Source organism: Lagopus muta, chromosome 6 (genome assembly GCF_023343835.1).
Source record: "Lagopus muta isolate bLagMut1 chromosome 6, bLagMut1 primary, whole genome shotgun sequence".
In the NCBI taxonomy this organism is placed as follows: domain Eukaryota; kingdom Metazoa; phylum Chordata; class Aves; order Galliformes; family Phasianidae; genus Lagopus; species Lagopus muta.
In genome coordinates this window covers 46,068,960-46,083,369 of record NC_064438.1, presented here as the reverse complement: position 1 = coordinate 46,083,369, position 14,410 = coordinate 46,068,960, and the positions used below count along the sequence as shown (strand labels likewise).

At 60.8% G+C, this 14,410-nt stretch overlaps 1 protein-coding gene and 1 long non-coding RNA gene across 8 annotated transcripts in view; one reads left to right on the top strand and one right to left on the bottom strand.

Moving 5' to 3' along the window:
* Nucleotides 1-14,410, top strand: part of SYNE3 (spectrin repeat containing nuclear envelope family member 3) — a 254,097-nt gene that overhangs the window by 7,765 nt on the left and 231,922 nt on the right. The window lies entirely within an intron of this gene.
* On the bottom strand, nucleotides 7-14,093 carry LOC125695480 (uncharacterized). 7 transcript variants are annotated; one of them, XR_007377963.1, is made up of 6 exons: nucleotides 13,973-14,093; nucleotides 12,895-12,967; nucleotides 10,807-12,695; nucleotides 9,486-10,625; nucleotides 2,812-3,612; nucleotides 7-2,630 (listed from the first exon to the last, which is right to left on the bottom strand). It is a non-coding gene; the product is annotated as an uncharacterized LOC125695480 (long non-coding RNA). The 7 variants fall into 7 exon arrangements; XR_007377965.1 differs by lacking the exons at nucleotides 2,812-3,612; nucleotides 9,486-10,625 and adding an exon at nucleotides 6,559-8,047 and having other exon boundaries at nucleotides 12,291-12,695; XR_007377968.1 differs by lacking the exon at nucleotides 9,486-10,625 and having other exon boundaries at nucleotides 2,812-3,798; nucleotides 12,291-12,695.

Below are 14,410 nucleotides of genomic sequence, written 5' to 3'. Positions count from 1 at the left end.
TGTGTTTATCTGACACGATCTCTGGACATTTAGCATTTGTTTTGAATGGGTCAGTTATTGAGTGCTTGGAGACTGACATCTCTAATGTGGATTTACTTGCTTTTAATACAGTAGCCCTCCCAGGCAGGTCAGTAAGAAGTTCTGCCACTGTGAGCTAACTTGCTACCAGCAATTAATGGCTGAGATACCTAGGTATAGCCTAAGAGAGCTAGGAAAGTGGAAGTTGGGAAGATGCTTCTGTTATGCACCAGCTGTAGTGTAATGTCCTTCCTCTGATCTTAAGCAGGAAAGAACAGGGCAAAGGTGGTTTTTTTTTGTGGGTTTTGTTTGTGGGGTGGGGTGAGTGGGTCTTTTTTAAGGCCATTTTTTATTTTTCTAATGCTGATTAATTCTTCCTATATTGTTATGTTGGCCCACGATATCAGAGGTGGATGTTGGTAGTATGGCAGTACAGGCTGAACCTTCCATCAGTTTTCTGTTACACTTTGCTGCTGTGTGACAGATGACAGCAGAGGAGAAGTCTGACATGGAAGTGTGGAATTTAATTCCTCCACGTGGTGAAAATGCACTGCTAATGGTAGTGGCTAAGTTGAACAAGTCATTTGTAGCTGAAAACTTGCTCTATCTAATAGTGTTCATTGGCTCTTTGCATCTGTGGTAGTTTCCTTGGAAATAAATAGCTATTACTTTTGGAGCAACTTACATACCAGCTTGCTACTAGTTCAATGTATTACACTAATGTTGTTTTCATGTATCCCGTGCAATCCTTTTAAAATGAAACTTCATCAAAGATTCTGAAAGCAAATAGCTTTTTTCCACACTCTGTTTATTATGCAGAGAGAAAACTAAGCAAAAACCCAGCTGGAACTTAATCTGCCCACCGTCCTGCCTCAAATTTCAACTGACACATCTTCTCACAGGGCACAGTAATTTTGACATGCTGCAAGCAAGCTAGACAAATATTTTGGAGACAGGGGTGTTCAAGCATTTCCCTTTGGGTCTCTTCTAAAGTTCTTGCTAATACCTAACCTGTAAGCTTCAGAACTGGTTTGTCTTACTGTGCTTGTTAGCAGAATGTATCTGACTTTCTGGGGGCATAAAGTGGATGCCTTTCATGACTAGTCAGATTTTTGTGAACCGGAAACATGGGCAATTGCAATGGTGTATGGGCTTCTTTGTTTTTGAACTCTATGTTCAAGTTACTCTTGTAACTTCTCTCAACACCATTAGACAGCAAGCGGTTATTTCTTTCCTTATCAAAATGGGAAGACTACACCCTTCTGCACAACACCCTCTTGGAAGAGGCAATATTGTTTTGTTCAGCAAATAAGAAAAAATTAGAAGTGCCTGTGCAGCTGCTTGTTCCTATTTAAATTTAATAACGGAGAGGGCCGAAGAGAGTGAGTCTGAGATGGTGCTGTGCAGGGAAAAGCATTCTGCTACATTACAGGTGTGCTTTCAATTAACTTTTATCTGAATGATTGTAATTAGAGATTTTACCACAGATGTTCCTGGAATAATTACTTTCCACTTCCTTGCGCAGTGCACGTTTTTAGGAAATGGGCAGGGAGACTATTTCTCCCTTCAAATACTTTCTCAGTTATATTAAAATTTCTTGCTCTTTAATGGTTTTAATATCGAGATTTTCTTAATGCTTTTCTTTTTCAGACTCCTACTCGATTTTCCAGGACCTCAGAAAAGGCATTTAACAAAATACGAGTTGCGTTTTATTATGCTTGCATCTAGGGAAACCAGTTTCTGCGGTGTTCTAAATTTATCTTTGGAGTTGAGAATTAATTGCTTGTTTTGTTTCTGGTGCTCAACACTGGTTCTACTTTCCTTCAGTTTTGTTCTGAGTTTATGAAGATAGATATCTGATCTGTTATTGCACTTGTATACAGATCTTAGCTGATGATCTTGTTGCACATCAACTGTTATGACGTGTATTGGATATGAAAGACTGAGCAGCTATCCTGATTTACATGAAGATTAATTGTGCCTCGCCGTGCATTAACTAGCATTTCCTTGGTGTCCTGTTGACATTTTTGCCAATAACATAACATTGTGAAGTGGCAATTAGAAAACACAGGCAAAGAGAAGCAGGCGCCTGCTTCGCTTAGGATTCTAAGATACATGGGATCATGTTATTCCTTTGAGTTTTAATAAAAAGCTGAACTACAAATTTTGAACAGAACAACAGATCTGAAGATAAGATTCAGTGAAGGGAGAAGAGCAATGCATGAAGCAGAAAGACCGGCGAGCTCCATTTCCCACTCAGGTGCGGAGAGGTGGCTCTCGCCCTGCGTTACAGGGGCCCACGCTCCCCAGGCAGCCAAAGGAGCAGCAAGGCAAAAGGCCAACTACAGCAAAAGCAAAGACCCGAGCCCTGCTTACAGGGAGGTCGCCCAGCACAAAGCCGGCCAAGGCGCCGGCAACGCTCAAACTCAAATGGGACTAAATGTGAATGCCGCCCCGCTAACGGGACGGGTGCTTTGCCCAGGGAGCCTCTCTCCTTCCCCCCCGCGTCGGCACGCTTCCGCATCCTCTTCTTGCTTGCTTGCTTGCTTGCGCGCTCGCTCCTGCCTCCCGCGTTCCCACGCCGCTTCTCCTTCTCTCTTCCGCAGCGGCTCCTGAAACATCAGCGGGGACACCGTTAGAGCTGCGCAGCGGCAAGCCCCCCACCGGAAGGAAAAGGGAAACCAACCCAACATGGCAGAGGAACTCGGCACGCCACCGCCCAGCCAAGGAAGGCCTTGCATCCCCCCTCCCCAGTTCACGCCAGCAAGAAATACTTGCAGCAGCTTTTCTCACCTCACTGACGCACGGCGCACTTCCAGTCGGTGCTGCGGGGGATCACAGAGGCGGGCAGACTGGGCAAATGCAGCTGGGCACACACACAGCAGCGGCCAAAGAGGCAGCTTCCCTGCTTACAGGGGACCCCCGGCCACTGCCTCCATTGCAAAGGGCCTGGGACTGCGGGGCACTGTTGCTCCCTGCCTTACAGGGCAGCCCCCATCCCTAGCGGCCGCGGGAGGCTCCTTCTCTCCCAGTCCGGGGGCACCTGGACCCGCACCCCGCTAGCGGGGCGGTCACCCCACACAGGCTGCCAGCTGAGCACAAGCGCTCGCGCACCCAGACCCTGATTACAGGCGGGTGGACGACACCCCTGGAGCCACAGAGCTCGGTTTCCCCCCCAGCGGCGGGAGCGACTCTCAGCTGCCAGGCAGCGGGGCGGCACGGCCAAATGCCGCGGTTGGGACCCCAGCCCTGATTCCGGGGAGGGCGCAAGCCCAAGCCCACGTCTCGCAGCCCCGTGCCTCTGAAAGGCCGGGGCCACATTCCCGCCTGAGTACAGGGGGTCTCTCACAACGCAGCTCACCAAGCAAGCACACGCGGGGGGCACACGCAGCCCTGCCTACAGGACGGTGCCCCCGCTGCCCACCCTCACCAAGAAGCCCCGCGGAGCACGAGGCTCCCGCCAACGCCTGAGCTACAGGCGGGCCCGCCCGGCAGCACCACAACAGCACCAACGTCTCGTCTTTGGGAACCCAGGGAGCAGCCTCGACCCACCGAGCGGGGAGGTCGCCCCACACGCAAAAGCAGCGCCTCAACCTGCACCCTCTGACGGGACAGGGAGGGGTCATTCCCACCAGCTGGATGGCTAGAGCAGCCGGCTGCAACGCCGCAGCCTCCCCACGCCTGATTACAGGGCGGGCAGGCCGCTCGGGGGACAGAGGGCTCCGCAGCTTGGGACACACACCCCGAGTACGGGGCCGTCGCATCGCATTGACAGGCCACCTCCAGGCAACGATGCCGAGGGGCCGGAGGAGGAAGAGGGGCGAGGAAATGGCACTACCCTGCTTACAGGGTGGCCTCGGGGTCCGGCGAGCTCCATTTCCCACTCAGGTGCGGAGAGGTGGCTCTCGCCCTGCGTTACAGGGGCCCACGCTCCCCAGGCAGCCAAAGGAGCAGCAAGGCAAAAGGCCAACTACAGCAAAAGCAAAGACCCGAGCCCTGCTTACAGGGAGGTCGCCCAGCACAAAGCCGGCCAAGGCGCCGGCAACGCTCAAACTCAAATGGGACTAAATGTGAATGCCGCCCCGCTAACGGGACGGGTGCTTTGCCCAGGGAGCCTCTCTCCTTCCCCCCCACGTCGGCACGCTTCCGCATCCTCTTCTTGCTTGCTTGCTTGCGCGCTCGCTCCTGCCTCCCGCGTTCCCACGCCGCTTCTCCTCCTCTCTTCCGCAGCGGCTCCTGAAACATCAGCGGGGACACCGTTAGAGCTGCGCAGCGGCAAGCCCCCCACCGGAAGGAAAAGGGAAACCAACCCAACATGGCAGAGGAACTCGGCACGCCACCACCCAGCCAAGGAAGGCCTTGCATCCCCCCTCCCCAGTTCACGCCAGCAAGAAATACTTGCAGCAGCTTTTCTCACCTCACTGATGCACGGCGCGCTTCCAGCCGGTGCTGCGGGGGATCACAGAGGCGGGCAGACTGGGCAAATGCAGCTGGGCACACACACAGCAGCGGCCAAAGAGGCAGCTTCCCTGCTTACAGGGGACCCCCGGCCACTGCCTCCATTGCAAAGGGCCTGGGACTGCGGGGCACTGTTGCTCCCCGCCTTACAGGGCAGCCCCCATCCCTAGCGGCTGCGGGAGGCTCCTTCTCTCCCAGTCCGGGGGCACCTGGACCTGCACCCCGCTAGCGGGGCGGTCACCCCACACAGGCTGCCAGCTGAGCACAAGCGCTCGCGCACCCAGACCCTGATTACAGGCGGGTGGACGACACCCCTGGAACCACAGAGCTCGGTTTCCCCCCCAGCGGCGGGAGCGACTCTCAGCTGCCAGGCAGCGGGGCGGCACGGCCAAATGCCGCGGTTGGGACCCCAGCCCTGATTCCGGGGAGGGCGCAAGCCCAAGCCCACGTCTCGCAGCCCCGTGCCTCTGAAAGGCCGGGGCCACATTCCCGCCTGAGTACAGGGGGTCTCTCACAACGCAGCTCACCAAGCAAGCACACGCGGGGGGCACGCGCAGCCCTGCCTACAGGACGGTGCCCCCGCTGCCCACCCTCACCAAGAAGCCCCGCGGAGCACGAGGCTCCCGCCAACGCCTGAGCTACAGGCGGGCCCGCCCGGCAGCACCACAACAGCACCAACGTCTCGTCTTTGGGAACCCAGGGAGCAGCCTCGACCCACCGAGCGGGGAGGTCGCCCCACACGCAAAAGCAGCGCCTCAACCTGCACCCTCTGACGGGACAGGGAGGGGTCATTCCCACCAGCTGGATGGCTAGAGCAGCCGGCTGCAACGCCGCAGCCTCCCCATGCCTGATTACAGGGCGGGCGGGCCGCTCGGGGGACAGAGGGCTCCGCAGCTTGGGACACACGCCCCGGGTACGGGGCTGTCACGCCGCCAGCGGAACAGGCGCCCACGCAAGAACAGGCCCAAGCCCTGGCTACAGGGCGGCCTCGGCCACACAACTACCACGTGGCCCTGATCTACACCAAGTACAAAGGAGGAAGACAGGACACTCGCTGCGCTCGCGGGACTGAGAGGGAACACCCCTTTTGCGGCGTGCACCACAGTCCTCCGTTCCCCCCAGGGAAGTCGAAGCTAAGCTGCAGCCATCTTTGTGGGGGCCTAAAGGGAAAGCTCAGTCGCTCTCACTCCACAAACACAAACAAGGAAAGGAAGGGCAACGCGCACACACAGAGGCGACTTTCCCAAAGGGAAGGACAACCCAGCGCAGCCAAACCCTGGGAATAAACCCACAACCGCGGGCAACAGACAAGAGCCTGTGACCTGTCCCTAGCCTGCACGGAGGCCACAGACCTCAACGTGCCAAGGGGCTTCCCAGCTAAAGCCAAAGGCCGGATGCCCTGACGCACACCCCGAGTACGGGGCCGTCGCATCGCATTGACAGGCCACCTCCAGGCAACGATGCCGAGGGGCCGGAGGAGGAAGAGGGGCGGGGAAATGGCACTACCCTGCTTACAGGGTGGCCTCGGGGTCCGGCGAGCTCCATTTCCCACTCAGGTGCGGAGAGGTGGCTCTCGCCCTGCGTTACAGGGGCCCACGCTCCCCAGGCAGCCAAAGGAGCAGCAAGGCAAAAGGCCAACTACAGCAAAAGCAAAGACCCGAGCCCTGCTTACAGGGAGGTCGCCCAGCACAAAGCCGGCCAAGGCGCCGGCAACGCTCAAACTCAAATGGGACTAAATGTGAATGCCGCCCCGCTAACGGGACAGGTGCTTTGCCCAGGGAGCCTCTCTCCTTCCCCCCCACGTCGGCACGCTTCCGCATCCTCTTCTTGCTTGCTTGCGCGCTCGCTCCTGCCTCCCGCGTTCCCACGCCGCTTCTCCTTCTCTCTTCCGCAGCGGCTCCTGAAACATCAGCGGGGACACCGTTAGAGCTGCGCAGCGGCAAGCCCCCCACCGGAAGGAAAAGGGAAACCAACCCAACATGGCAGAGGAACTTGGCACGCCACCGCCCAGCCAAGGAAGGCCTTGCATCCCCCCCTCCCCAGTTCACGCCAGCAAGAAATACTTGCAGCAGCTTTTCTCACCTCACTGACGCACGGCGCGCTTCCAGTCGGTGCTGCGGGGGATCACAGAGGCGGGCAGACTGGGCAAATGCAGCTGGGCACACACACAGCAGCGGCCAAAGAGGCAGCTTCCCTGCTTACAGGGGACCCCCGGCCACTGCCTCCATTGCAAAGGGCCTGGGACTGCGGGGCACTGTTGCTCCCTGCCTTACAGGGCAGCCCCCATCCCTAGCGGCCGCGGGAGGCTCCTTCTCTCCCAGTCTGGGGGCACCTGGACCCGCACCCCGCTAGCGGGGCGGTCACCCCACACAGGCTGCCAGCTGAGCACAAGCGCTCGCGCACCCAGACCCTGATTACAGGCGGGTGGACGACACCCCTGGAGCCACAGAGCTCGGTTTCCCCCCCAGCGGCGGGAGCGACTCTCAGCTGCCAGGCAGCGGGGCAGCACGGCCAAATGCCGCGGTTGGGACCCCAGCCCTGATTCCGGGGAAGGCGCAAGCCCAAGCCCACGTCTCGCAGCCCCGTGCCTCTGAAAGGCCGGGGCCACATTCCCGCCTGAGTACAGGGGGTCTCTCACAACGCAGCTCACCAAGCAAGCACACGCGGGGGGCACGCGCAGCCCTGCCTACAGGACGGTGCCCCCGCTGCCCACCCTCACCAAGAAGCCCCGCGGAGCACGAGGCTCCCGCCAACGCCTGAGCTACAGGCGGGCCCGCCCGGCAGCACCACAACAGCACCAACGTCTCGTCTTTGGGAACCCAGGGAGCAGCCTCGACCCACCGAGCGGGGAGGTCGCCCCACACGCAAAAGCAGCGCCTCAACCTGCACCCTCTGACAGGACAGGGAGGGGTCATTCCCACCAGCTGGATGGCTAGAGCAGCCGGCTGCAACGCCGCAGCCTCCCCACGCCTGATTACAGGGCGGGCGGGCCGCTCGGGGGACAGAGGGCTCCGCAGCTTGGGACACACGCCCCGGGTACGGGGCTGTCACGCCGCCAGCGGAACAGGCGCCCACGCAAGAACAGGCCCAAGCCCTGGCTACAGAGCGGCCTCGGCCACACAACTACCACGTGGCCCTGATCTACACCAAGTACAAAGGAGGAAGACAGGACACTCGCTGCGCTCGCGGGACTGAGAGGGAACACCCCTTTTGCGGCGTGCACCACAGTCCTCCGTTCCCCCCAGGGAAGTCGAAGCTAAGCTGCAGCCATCTTTGTGGGGGCCTAAAGGGAAAGCTCAGTCGCTCTCACTCCACAAACACAAACAAGGAAAGGAAGGGCAACGCGCACACACAGAGGCGACTTTCCCAAAGGGAAGGACAACCCAGCGCAGCCAAACCCTGGGAATAAACCCACAACCGCGGGCAACAGACAAGAGCCTGTGACCTGTCCCTAGCCTGCACGGAGGCCACAGACCTCAACGTGCCAAGGGGCTTCCCAGCTAAAGCCAAAGGCCGGATGCCCTGACGCACACCCCGAGTACGGGGCCGTCGCATCGCATTGACAGGCCACCTCCAGGCAACGATGCCGAGGGGCCGGAGGAGGAAGAGGGGCGAGGAAATGGCACTACCCTGCTTACAGGGTGGCCTCGGGGTCCGGCGAGCTCCATTTCCCACTCAGGTGCGGAGAGGTGGCTCTCGCCCTGCGTTACAGGGGCCCACGCTCCCCAGGCAGCCAAAGGAGCAGCAAGGCAAAAGGCCAACTACAGCAAAAGCAAAGACCCGAGCCCTGCTTACAGGGAGGTCGCCCAGCACAAAGCCGGCCAAGGCGCCGGCAACGCTCAAACTCAAATGGGACTAAATGTGAATGCCGCCCCGCTAACGGGACGGGTGCTTTGCCCAGGGAGCCTCTCTCCTTCCCCCCCACGTCGGCACGCTTCCGCATCCTCTTCTTGCTTGCTTGCTTGCGCGCTCGCTCCTGCCTCCCGCGTTCCCACGCCGCTTCTCCTCCTCTCTTCCACAGCGGCTCCTGAAACATCAGCGGGGACACCGTTAGAGCTGCGCAGCGGCAAGCCCCCCACCGGAAGGAAAAGGGAAACCAACCCAACATGGCAGAGGAACTCGGCACGCCACCACCCAGCCAAGGAAGGCCTTGCATCCCCCCTCCCCAGTTCACGCCAGCAAGAAATACTTGCAGCAGCTTTTCTCACCTCACTGATGCACGGCGCGCTTCCAGTCGGTGCTGCGGGGGATCACAGAGGCGGGCAGACTGGGCAAATGCAGCTGGGCACACACACAGCAGCGGCCAAAGAGGCAGCTTCCCTGCTTACAGGGGACCCCCGGCCACTGCCTCCATTGCAAAGGGCCTGGGACTGCGGGGCACTGTTGCTCCCTGCCTTACAGGGCAGCCCCCATCCCTAGCGGCTGCGGGAGGCTCCTTCTCTCCCAGTCCGGGGGCACCTGGACCCGCACCCCGCTAGCGGGGCGGTCACCCCACACAGGCTGCCAGCTGAGCACAAGCGCTCGCGCACCCAGACCCTGATTACAGGCGGGTGGACGACACCCCTGGAGCCACAGAGCTCGGTTTCCCCCCCAGCGGCGGGAGCGACTCTCAGCTGCCAGGCAGCGGGGCGGCACGGCCAAATGCCGCGGTTGGGACCCCAGCCCTGATTCCGGGGAGGGCGCAAGCCCAAGCCCACGTCTCGCAGCCCCGTGCCTCTGAAAGGCCGGGGCCACATTCCCGCCTGAGTACAGGGGGTCTCTCACAACGCAGCTCACCATGCAAGCACACGCGGGGGGCACGCGCAGCCCTGCCTACAGGACGGTGCCCCCGCTGCCCACCCTCACCAAGAAGCCCCGCGGAGCACAAGGCTCCCGCCAACGCCTGAGCTACAGGCGGGCCCGCCCGGCAGCACCACAACAGCACCAACGTCTCGTCTTTGGGAACCCAGGGAGCAGCCTCGACCCACCGAGCGGGGAGGTCGCCCCACACTCAAAAGCAGCGCCTCAACCTGCACCCTCTGACAGGACAGGGAGGGGTCATTCCCACCAGCTGGATGGCTAGAGCAGCCGGCTGCAACGCCGCAGCCTCCCCACGCCTGATTACAGGGCGGGCGGGCCGCTCGGGGGACAGAGGGCTCCGCAGCTTGGGACACACGCCCCGGGTACGGGGCTGTCACGCCGCCAGCGGAACAGGCGCCCACGCAAGAACAGGCCCAAGCCCTGGCTACAGAGCGGCCTCGGCCACACAACTACCACGTGGCCCTGATCTACACCAAGTACAAAGGAGGAAGACAGGACACTCGCTGCGCTCGCGGGACTGAGAGGGAACACCCCTTTTGCGGCGTGCACCACAGTCCTCCGTTCCCCCCAGGGAAGTCGAAGCTAAGCTGCAGCCATCTTTGTGGGGGCCTAAAGGGAAAGCTCAGTCGCTCTCACTCCACAAACACAAACAAGGAAAGGAAGGGCAACGCGCACACACAGAGGCGACTTTCCCAAAGGGAAGGACAACCCAGCGCAGCCAAACCCTGGGAATAAACCCACAACCGCGGGCAACAGACAAGAGCCTGTGACCTGTCCCTAGCCTGCACGGAGGCCACAGACCTCAACGTGCCAAGGGGCTTCCCAGCTAAAGCCAAAGGCCGGATGCCCTGACGCACACCCCGAGTACGGGGCCGTCGCATCGCATTGACAGGCCACCTCCAGGCAACGATGCCGAGGGGCCGGAGGAGGAAGAGGGGCGGGGAAATGGCACTACCCTGCTTACAGGGTGGCCTCGGGGTCCGGCGAGCTCCATTTCCCACTCAGGTGCGGAGAGGTGGCTCTCGCCCTGCGTTACAGGGGCCCACGCTCCCCAGGCAGCCAAAGGAGCAGCAAGGCAAAAGGCCAACTACAGCAAAAGCAAAGACCCGAGCCCTGCTTACAGGGAGGTCGCCCAGCACAAAGCCGGCCAAGGCGCCGGCAACGCTCAAACTCAAATGGGACTAAATGTGAATGCCGCCCCGCTAACGGGACGGGTGCTTTGCCCAGGGAGCCTCTCTCCTTCCCCCCCACGTCGGCACGCTTCCGCATCCTCTTCTTGCTTGCTTGCGCGCTCGCTCCTGCCTCCCGCGTTCCCACGCCGCTTCTCCTTCTCTCTTCCGCAGCGGCTCCTGAAACATCAGCGGGGACACCGTTAGAGCTGCGCAGCGGCAAGCCCCCCACCGGAAGGAAAAGGGAAACCAACCCAACATGGCAGAGGAACTTGGCACGCCACCGCCCAGCCAAGGAAGGCCTTGCATCCCCCCTCCCCAGTTCACGCCAGCAAGAAATACTTGCAGCAGCTTTTCTCACCTCACTGACGCACGGCGCGCTTCCAGTCGGTGCTGCGGGGGATCACAGAGGCGGGCAGACTGGGCAAATGCAGCTGGGCACACACACAGCAGCGGCCAAAGAGGCAGCTTCCCTGCTTACAGGGGACCCCCGGCCACTGCCTCCATTGCAAAGGGCCTGGGACTGCGGGGCACTGTTGCTCCCTGCCTTACAGGGCAGCCCCCATCCCTAGCGGCCGCGGGAGGCTCCTTCTCTCCCAGTCCGGGGGCACCTGGACCCGCACCCCGCTAGCGGGGCGGTCACCCCACACAGGCTGCCAGCTGAGCACAAGCGCTCGCGCACCCAGACCCTGATTACAGGCGGGTGGACGACACCCCTGGAGCCACAGAGCTCGGTTTCCCCCCCAGCGGCGGGAGCGACTCTCAGCTGCCAGGCAGCGGGGCGGCACGGCCAAATGCCGCGGTTGGGACCCCAGCCCTGATTCCGGGGAGGGCGCAAGCCCAAGCCCACGTCTCGCAGCCCCGTGCCTCTGAAAGGCCGGGGCCACATTCCCGCCTGAGTACAGGGGGTCTCTCACAACGCAGCTCACCAAGCAAGCACACGCGGGGGGCACACGCAGCCCTGCCTACAGGACGGTGCCCCCGCTGCCCACCCTCACCAAGAAGCCCCGCGGAGCACGAGGCTCCCGCCAACGCCTGAGCTACAGGCGGGCCCGCCCGGCAGCACCACAACAGCACCAACGTCTCGTCTTTGGGAACCCAGGGAGCAGCCTCGACCCACCGAGCGGGGAGGTCGCCCCACACGCAAAAGCAGCGCCTCAACCTGCACCCTCTGACGGGACAGGGAGGGGTCATTCCCACCAGCTGGATGGCTAGAGCAGCCGGCTGCAACGCCGCAGCCTCCCCACGCCTGATTACAGGGCGGGCAGGCCGCTCGGGGGACAGAGGGCTCCGCAGCTTGGGACACACGCCCCGGGTACGGGGCTGTCACGCCGCCAGCGGAACAGGCGCCCACGCAAGAACAGGCCCAAGCCCTGGCTACAGAGCGGCCTCGGCCACACAACTACCACGTGGCCCTGATCTACACCAAGTACAAAGGAGGAAGACAGGACACTCGCTGCGCTCGCGGGACTGAGAGGGAACACCCCTTTTGCGGCGTGCACCACAGTCCTCCGTTCCCCCCAGGGAAGTCGAAGCTAAGCTGCAGCCATCTTTGTGGGGGCCTAAAGGGAAAGCTCAGTCGCTCTCACTCCACAAACACAAACAAGGAAAGGAAGGGCAACGCGCACACACAGAGGCGACTTTCCCAAAGGGAAGGACAACCCAGCGCAGCCAAACCCTGGGAATAAACCCACAACCGCGGGCAACAGACAAGAGCCTGTGACCTGTCCCTAGCCTGCACGGAGGCCACAGACCTCAACGTGCCAAGGGGCTTCCCAGCTAAAGCCAAAGGCCGGATGCCCTGACGCACTCCCCGAGTACGGGGCCGTCGCATTGACAGGCCACCTCCAGGCAACGATGCCGAGGGGCCGGAGGAGGAAGAGGGGCGGGGAAATGGCACTACCCTGCTTACAGGGTGGCCTCGGGGTCCGGCGAGCTCCATTTCCCACTCAGGTGCGGAGAGGTGGCTCTCGCCCTGCGTTACAGGGGCCCACGCTCCCCAGGCAGCCAAAGGAGCAGCAAGGCAAAAGGCCAACTACAGCAAAAGCAAAGACCCGAGCCCTGCTTACAGGGAGGTCGCCCAGCACAAAGCCGGCCAAGGCGCCGGCAACGCTCAAACTCAAATGGGACTAAATGTGAATGCCGCCCCGCTAACGGGACGGGTGCTTTGCCCAGGGAGCCTCTCTCCTTCCCCCCCACGTCGGCATGCTTCCGCATCCTCTTGCTTGTTCCTGCCTCTGGCAGCGGCTCCTGAAACATCAGCGGGGACACCGTTAGAGCTGCGCAGCGGCAAGCCCCCCACCGGAAGGAAAAGGGAAACCAACCCAACATGGCAGAGGAACTCGGCACGCCACCACCCAGCCAAGGAAGGCCTTTCCTCCCTTCCCTCCCTCTCCCCCCCACACCAGCCATTCATTACAAAAAAACTGCTCAGTGCAGCTTTTCTCACCTCACTGGCGCATGGTGTACTTCCAGTTGGAGCTGCAGGGGATCACAGAGTTGGGCAGAGTGGCCAAGTTAATCTGGCAATACAAATAGCAGCAGCCAAAGTGTCAGCTGCCCTGCATACAGGGGACCCCCCATCTGCAACTTCATTGGAAATATAACAGCTTTTATTATATTATCAATCTTTCCCATCTGTTCAGGAGGTTCTTTTGCCTTTTGTTTCTGTCTTCTTCTGGTTGATTTGAGATTCCAGCTACTATTAATTCACCTCATTTTTCATTCATCAGTTCATAGACATAAGTGGTGTGAAGTTACAAGGGAATTTTCAGCTTATAGCATCTACTGCTATGGATTATCTTAAAGTAGAATACAAAATTTGGCACTGAAGGCTAAATGTTTCTCTTAGCATCTACTCTTTCTCTGCTATAGAGCTTCTTTAACACACTTATACTATTAAAAACAACAACACCGCTTTACTTCTTCCCCCTTTTCAGCAGCAATGCAATTCTCGTGTCCTCCCCCATTTCCACCACGCCATTGGAAAGCAGAGAGGAAAAGCCGCGCGCTTCAACACTGCGACAACATTTATTATGCTTTATTATTGCTGCTCGCCGCTGCCTCGGTGCGTCTTCTTGCACGTGGCAACTCGCCCCGCTTGTCGCGCGTGCGCCTCTCCTCTGGGAGCGCGCTCAGAGCTTCCTGCGCTCGGTGCCGGCTCGGAGACCCCAGCTCCGTCCGCCCGCCAGCGGAGCAGAAGAAGCGGCTCCAGCCCCGGCTCCCTCCCGCCATCGAATTTCCACAGGCGGCTCCAGCCTCGGCTCCGTCCGCCCGCCATCGGAGCCCCACAGGCGGCTCCAGCCCCGGCTCCGTCCGCCCGCCATCGGAGCCCCACAGGCGGCTCCAGCCCCGGCTCCGGCTGCTCCCGTCGGAACCCGCGCGGCTGCGGCTCCGGCCCCGACCCGCTTCGCCCCGGCCCCGCCGCGTCCCTGCTCCCGCCGCGTCCCTGCTCCCGCCCCGCCGCGCTTCGCCCTAGCTCCGCCACACCCCTGCCCCGTCCCTCCTCTGCTCCGGAGTCCGCTTACCGTGGCCGCCATCGACGCCGCCATCGACGCCGCCTTTCCCTCACAGCACCCCGCTTCTCCTCACGCGCTGTGGAAAACGTCTCTCACACCTGCCCGCGCGCGCTCCTTATATAGGCATCCCTTCAGCCCGCCAGCCAATAGGAGCCCCGAACGCCGCCGTCGCTTCGCGCGCTTTGCTTCCCGCCGCTCGCTCTCCAATCCCCCTCAGCGTTCCCGCCCTTTCTAGCCGAGGGCAGCCGGGCCGGGGTCATCTGAAGGTCACGCCCGGGGTCACCCAAAGGTCACAGCCCCCCTCGCAGCCGTTGCCCCCCGGCCCTGGGGGCAGAGCCGCCCCACAGCTGATGGCACCTCGCCCGGAGCACTTGGCAGCGCTGCCCGCGGGAACTCAGTCCTTCCATTTCAGTACTGCTTTTAACTAGTGTTACCTACCGCTACCGT